Here is a 7,167-nt window from a genome sequence, read left to right on the forward strand (position 1 = left end):
TCACTCACCTGCCTAGTACCACGATCTCTTGCATAATTTCCACAAACTGAATTAAAGTAGGGATTTGTGATTTCCACTATTATATCTAATAATTCTGCGCAAAAATTGGCGAAATGCTGATAATTCATTTCACTCGGTTTTTGCTCATGGGTGTACTCCAGGAAGATGGGTCATCGGCGATTTAATCAATCCCAATGCGAGCAAATGAATTTTCATCGTCTTCACGATGGAACGGAAGCGAGAATAAATTGCACCACTTACGGTCGCGTCGGGTCAAAACATCGGTTGCAGCAAAACTAGGGAACACTTTGAATATTAAACGTTACTTAGAGTTAGAATTACAAGAAATTAGAAAATTACAGGAAAAACTCCAATTCAAACGGCATCATTTTAATAAAAAACATCGAAGGAAAAAGTCAATTTGACCCGATGCGATCTGTTCAGGGTTATTGGCCTTATTAAAGCTGTATGCGATGTATGATGCAATATGCAATTTATGATGTTCTTGCCATATAAATCAATAAATATTAAAAATGATTGAAAATCTGTTTTCGTTCATTCATTACTCGTCATATTCATTAGTGTTCTACCTGTAACGCTATGATTGCTGAATGAACACGTTTCATAAAGTAACAGTATTGAATACACGTTTTCAAATGGACGTGGGTGATTACTATTTCATTCATACTGAGGAATAACGTAAAAATGTAAAGTTGGACGTTAAAAAAAAGTTTCACGAAGTACGCGCATTTCGGTTAGCGTAATTGACTTTTACGATACTTTGAATAGCACTTAAAAATTTTGTGATGCGAACGTTGACCAGCTCTCCCGTTCGAGGGGGAGTCGAATAAGGAGAGAACAATGCAAGTAATCGCCTTTCTTCATAGAAGCCGGCCGTACCTACCAGCCTCGTCGAGAGCGTGCGTATTTGGATTCTTCCAAGAAACGTCAACCGAGTGGCTGAGATGGGACTAATGCCACCAGAGAGCAAAAATCAACCTCCGAATCCTGACCACTCTCAACATCGCCCTTCCGCAGTGAAATTTGATACAGGGTCGGGTGTTGTTTTCGGTCGAAGCTAAGCTCGACCCCTTTTCCTTTTCTTTTTTTCCTTCCATCAGCGACCACTCCCCTCCACCCAAGGAGGCTTCCCATTCCACTGGCCGTAGCGGCCGACTTCGCAACTAAAATCCGGCGACGGTTGAATTTGGATTTTTGAATTAGGATAGAACCCCCTTAAGCGTCGCGTTTTCGCGCGCTTGAAATTTTTCACTTTTCATTTAATCGCGAAAAATAGATGTTGTCATTTAAAAATCTAAAAGCGTGAAATACGTACTCCAGGAGTAATAATCTTTCGATTAAAGCAATATAAAAATAATAGGAAACCACCCTATTGTAATAAAAGTGTTAAAATATTAAATTGCCATGTGGCTTTGAGTTATTGTGAAACTTTCAGCGCATTAGGTATTCGGAAGGTGGGGTAAAACAGAGTTGAAAGGTTAGACCATGACAAGACGACGAACGACAAAGCGAGTTTAGAAAAACGTAAAAAATACACGAAAAGCAATTTTTAACGAGGCATCGATTGTATCCTTCTTTATAAATCACAGACAGGTACCCGCTTAATTTCTTTTCCGCCCGAAATATCATGTTTCATCAGCAGCTGCGTCGATATCCGATTACAATTTTACAAAGTTTCCTTTCCCCATCCCAAAATGTCTCCTTGAGATATCTTATTACTGGTTTTGCGTTACTTACTTTTTCTATTGAGGTTGAACGTTGAAATGAAAGCTTCGACAGTTAAAATCGTAATGCGAACCTGCAAGGGCGACATTGTTGGAATAAACCCTATGATGGATTTCACAGGCATTGTCAGCGTCTAGCAAGGGTCCTCGTCCCGCGGCCCCCATGCCGCATGCGGGCCGCCGGCCGATTTTTTGCGGCCCTTAGAGGGCAAAGAATATTTTGTATCACGCGAGACAATATTAATAATATGTCGACACATCGTCAGAAATAAAAAATGTCAAAAATCACATTATATGATTGAAATTTTTAACCAATAAAGATTATTGAACTTGGAAATTAAATGTTTTTTAAACATTACTTTGATGTGGTTGACTTTAAAGTGACGTGGAGCATTGTGGCCCTTCGGTCAATATGAAATAGATTTTTGGCCCTTGCATTAAAAAAAGGTTGAAGACCCCTGGTGCAAGGGATTGTTATTCGCGGGATGACTCGGCTTGCTTCTGCGCAACTGGTTATTGCTCTCAACGAATGCCCTCTGTTTTTCATCTACCTCGAAAGAAGTGGGATCTATAAAAAATATTGTCAGTAAGAGGCAGGGGTGAAATAATTATGTTAAAAATACTACTTATTCATTTTTATGAATTATTACTCGTTATCACTGGTAAACAGTCCTAAGATTGATAAACGATTTTAATTTCTCCTGGTGAATGCTATTTATGAATATTTCTCGGGTTCTCAGCCAGGTTAATTCTTTCATATAAGCCGACGTTTCGAGAGACGACTTGTCTCCCATCTTCAAGGCCGTGTTACTCTATGGATGTCCGATTTCACACTGAACCAATGCGACCGTGTACCGAGGACAACAATACGGCTCAGGTGTCGTCCGATTGGCTGTAGGTCTTTTGAATTTCTTCACGTTTTTCCCTTATTTTTTTTTATACAGCTGATTACAGGTCACCATGTAATGCTAAGATGAAAGCCGGTGTCCCGATTGAAATTTTTGGGATGGAGGCGGATCTCTATTGCTTCCTTAATTATGCGGTTCCAGTAGCGTTCTGCGTGGCAAAGGATTTTTTTATCTCCCCATCTAATAGCATGGTCTTCATTAATGCTGTGTTAAATAAAAGAATTATCCTGGCTGAGAACCCGAGAAATATTCATCAGTCCTGAGATTGGTTTGACGCAGCTCTCCACTCAATTCTTCTATCAGCTAGTCTTGCAACACCTACGAATTTCTTCTCTTTCACATCCGTCTTTACCTTTTCCGTATATTTCATTCTAAGTCCACCTTTTCCTTTCTTGCCATCTACTTGTCCCTCGGCGATTGCCTTCATTAGGCCATCACGTCTCAACAATTCCTGAAGAATTATGCTAATGTTTTATTTGTTTTATTCAAGGGAAATCGCCCTTATAAGCATTGTACATTGAAAGAAATTCTTTGTGGAAGTTGAGCTACAAATATACAACATAAGTGTGGTTATAGAAATCAAAAAGTGTCAAAAATCCTTGATCAATCTTGTGATTTCTTGTTTGAATTGAGCATTTAAACAAGAAATCATTCAATTCATTGACCTTCATCAGAAAAATCGGAGATTATTATCATCAGAATGCATACCAGATGATTGTAAATACCATGTCATCAATGATAGAAAAACGAAAAATTTTGAGTGCGTTAATGCGAACAAAAATTCCATTACGTTCTAGGTTGCTCAGGGAAAGGAACTGACTTCCCATACCTTTATTGTGTGAATTTTACACCTCTGTGTCTTAGTCCGCGGTGAGCTTTATCCTTACCTATCCAAACAACATTTGGGTCTAGGGTTCAAGAGAGTAAAATATAAATAAATTCATATCAGTAGGGAAATAGATATCCTTCAAACCGTAATCATGCTCCGCTCGTAGTCTAGTTGTTGGAAGTGTTTTAAGCCTGATTTTGTCCATACTTCATGATGTTTATAGGATCATAATGCTATAGACCATTTAGGCAATACTTAAGCTATTGCTTATTAGTGACTAAGATAACTTTAAGAAAGCTATGGTAAACTTTTCTTTCTTTTCTTGCCTCATTGGTGCATATGAGGCCTCATAAGCGGAATTAATCAGATTCTCTTCTGCACGTAATAGCAGTCCAAACAAAGGTATCATTGGTGTCGTGTATTGTGTTTAGTCTGCCCCCATCAGCCTGGTGAGGAACGCCGAAAAAATAACCTCGATCATTCTGCAACAAGGTCAGTAAACAATTCTATTCAGTGCAATCAAATCTGCACGATTGCCATCCTCATATTTCTCGTTCACCTAGAAAACTAACGAAGAGATCTTCAAGCCAAAGGCGATGTTTGCAATTTTCTTGGTTATCACGACGATAGAGTTTTACAGTTTAACTAAGCTTCCTATCGGTTATCCTGATGCTTCATTTGGTGCAATAATTTTTTCGAAAGGTTTGTGTTACTTATTCTATTTCTAGCCCACGGTAAATGATATATATTAGTTTAAGATACGTAACAAATATAAAACTATTTTCTCAGGGAAACAATCTCATAAATCCCATGGTTTGCCCCCCATCCCTAGACCATGGCTTGCTCCCCCCCTAGACCATGGTTGACACTAGTTATGATCCTGGGTACGCCCTTGAGCAGTAGGTATTGAATATTTAAACAAATGATGAGTGAAAGCTGTGCTACAAATGCACAATATTTGTCCGGTCATAGAAATCGAAAAATATCACAAATGCGTGGTTACTGCTGATTTCTTTTTGATACCACGCCTTCATCCGCAAAAATCTTTGTTGGGTTTCGGAGACACAGGAACCCAAACAAGGACGTCCAAGATTTACAAAGAAGACCCCGAGGCCTAGGCGGATCTAGGAGGGGGGCACGGGGGCACGTGCCCCCCCTAGACCTTTTAAAAAATATGCAATATTTTTAATACGGTCCCATTGTCAATGCGTCCGTTTTGTGTTACGAGGTATCCTTGTGCCCCCCCCCCCCCCAGAAAGAAATTCTGGATCCGCCCCTGCCCGGAGGTCACATTGTAAGTTAATATGTATCTGCTCATACTCATCCCGATAAAAGTGAATTAATAACAGCCTTCCAACTCACTACAAAATACTTATTCTTTGGCATTTCTTATCGTCTGTATTACGTAAGTTCCTTCCGTCGCGTCACCACTACAGGCTATCGAAGAGTTTTCTCGTGCATCTAAAAATACCCACGAATAGATATTTAAATACCTCGTTACGTCTCCACAAGAGGTCCCATGGTGTAATGGTTAGCACTCTGGACTCTGAATCCAGCGATCCGAGTTCAAATCTCGGTGGGACCTAAGCTTTACGTCGGCATTTCTTTTCCTGTTCCCTACGTGACAATCTAATTTAATATGAATTCTTTTAGGGAACATTTGAATGGAGTTATGAATTTATTATTACACTTTTATAATTGTTTTAGACTTGACTCTAAAATATTTATTCGTGTGTAAAGGGACGAATTAATGCCATTCACAAGTCGTACTGAAATGGCCATTTGAGTAGGTTAGTAAAATATGGTGGTTTCTCCCATTGCGTGCATAGGTTTCTAGGCATAGGAACACATGCATTTAGTTTGCCTTTTCTTGGTTTAATGAACTCGAAACTAAAGGCGAATTCAGTGTTACTTTCGGCGGTATGGGGATATTTTTTAAATAAATAGAATGCGGAAAATTGTACAACAAAGCAAAAATAATGAAATTCTTGAAAAAGTTTTCCGAGCTCCAAAAACCTTACCTTTTCTCGAGCCGGATAAAATGGCTTTTAATACAAGCATGGAATTCTCTTGATAATGAGGACCAATAGAAATACCCTTCTTTTACAAGAGGGACGATGAGGTTAGTTATACTAGTTAGGTTAGCTATACCTCACTAGTTATACGAAAATATGGGCTCCAATGTCCGTATCGTTAATTTAGCCTAAAATATGGTCGTATCGTTAATTTTACCTTTTAATCGTTGCGGTCATTGTAATCCATCTCTTTGTATCACGTTTTATTTTGTTTTCAGTTCATTTGATTGCAATCGTTTGATTAGTCTCCGAAATACAACATTTTAAACTCTCTCAATTTATTGCAAGGTTAGTGGATATGCCGCCAGTAAGCATGATCAAGAGCTTTTCACCGCTCCTACTCACTTAGTAATTTTGCAAAGCAGTTCCATTCAGTCTCGGCAATTCTCATCCATTACAGTGCATTGGCGATTCGCGCATCGTCCGAGAGGATCTTGCTGGAATAGTGGAGTGACGAGTCGCATTCCAAGCGTTTAGTATAACGGCAAATCCCATCGGACACGACATTTCGCGGTGAGTATCGGCTATGCACCGATACTATCAATGGTCTGCCTCCAGGGTATTGAAGTGCGACATAGTGTTCGACATGTACTCCCAACCTTTTTCAACGATCACAAGGGTAAGACTAGGGAATGAGAGACTGCGAAACCGATAGGTATAAGATATCGTTTTTATCACGATATCGCAGCGGGCTAGGCTTATATTGCTTTTGCAATAATCGAGAATAGATACCTTTAAGAGCGAGACAGAGGACATCGTAACTTCTCCCTAAATAAGATTAAATCCTCTCTTGGTATTACAACTGTAGCTGATCGCCGTATGCTCAATGGCCGGAGACTCTTCTTAAATATTATTAACGGAAAATACAGATCATCTGACCTTTCTCTTTCCTCGTTTCGTGTTCCTTCGTGCACGACGAGGTTGAGTGACTTATTTCATTGTTTCACCTAGTGGCATAACTATGAGGGGGGGGGGGTTCATCCCCCCTCCAAAGCATATTCCTAGTTACGCCACTGGTTTCACCCCCCGCCTTTCTGTCCTTAAACGCTCTTTTCTGTTCAGACTTCCTTCTTCCATGAACTCATATTCCAAATGTGTTCGAAATTTTGATCCTTTCTTTCATCCCTCATCCATTTTGCACCTTCTCTATCGTAATTATCCCCCTACTCCTCGCACCGCCAGATGAAGTCTACCATTATTTGTTATTTATCTGTAAATACTATTGAATATTATTTTGTTCGTCGTTGGTTATGTTTTTCTTAATATTAGTAAATTATTCTTTTGCTATTCTCTGTCCTCTGTAATTGGCCTCGTTCTGTTTTTTGGACTGAATTAAATAAATAAATCACATTGGAACCCCGCTCTGTTTCCAGGTCCGACAGAAATCATCAATGAAGAGAGATATTTTTCGGAATGTTATGGGAATCCGTTCCCCTCCGGTCCTCATTGAATGCTGGGCGTAATTGCTTTAGCCCATTTAGTTAGTAGCGCAGCCATTGGAGACTGCGAGCTAGGCTTAGATTGTTTGAACAATTGAGAATGGATATCTTTAAGAGCGACACAGAGAACATAATATTAGAGCCATACTATATTTCCAGGTCCGATAGAAG

At 39.5% G+C, this 7,167-nt stretch overlaps 1 non-coding gene across 1 annotated transcript; it reads left to right on the forward strand.

The window, feature by feature from the left end:
* Positions 1–4,995: 4,995 nt before the first annotated feature.
* On the forward strand, positions 4,996–5,067 carry Trnaq-cug. Its single transcript has one exon. It is a non-coding gene; the product is annotated as a tRNA-Gln (tRNA).
* The last annotated feature ends 2,100 nt before the right edge of the window (positions 5,068–7,167 follow it).

This window comes from Ischnura elegans, chromosome 8 (assembly GCF_921293095.1).
Source record: "Ischnura elegans chromosome 8, ioIscEleg1.1, whole genome shotgun sequence".
Lineage (NCBI taxonomy): Eukaryota > Metazoa > Arthropoda > Insecta > Odonata > Coenagrionidae > Ischnura > Ischnura elegans.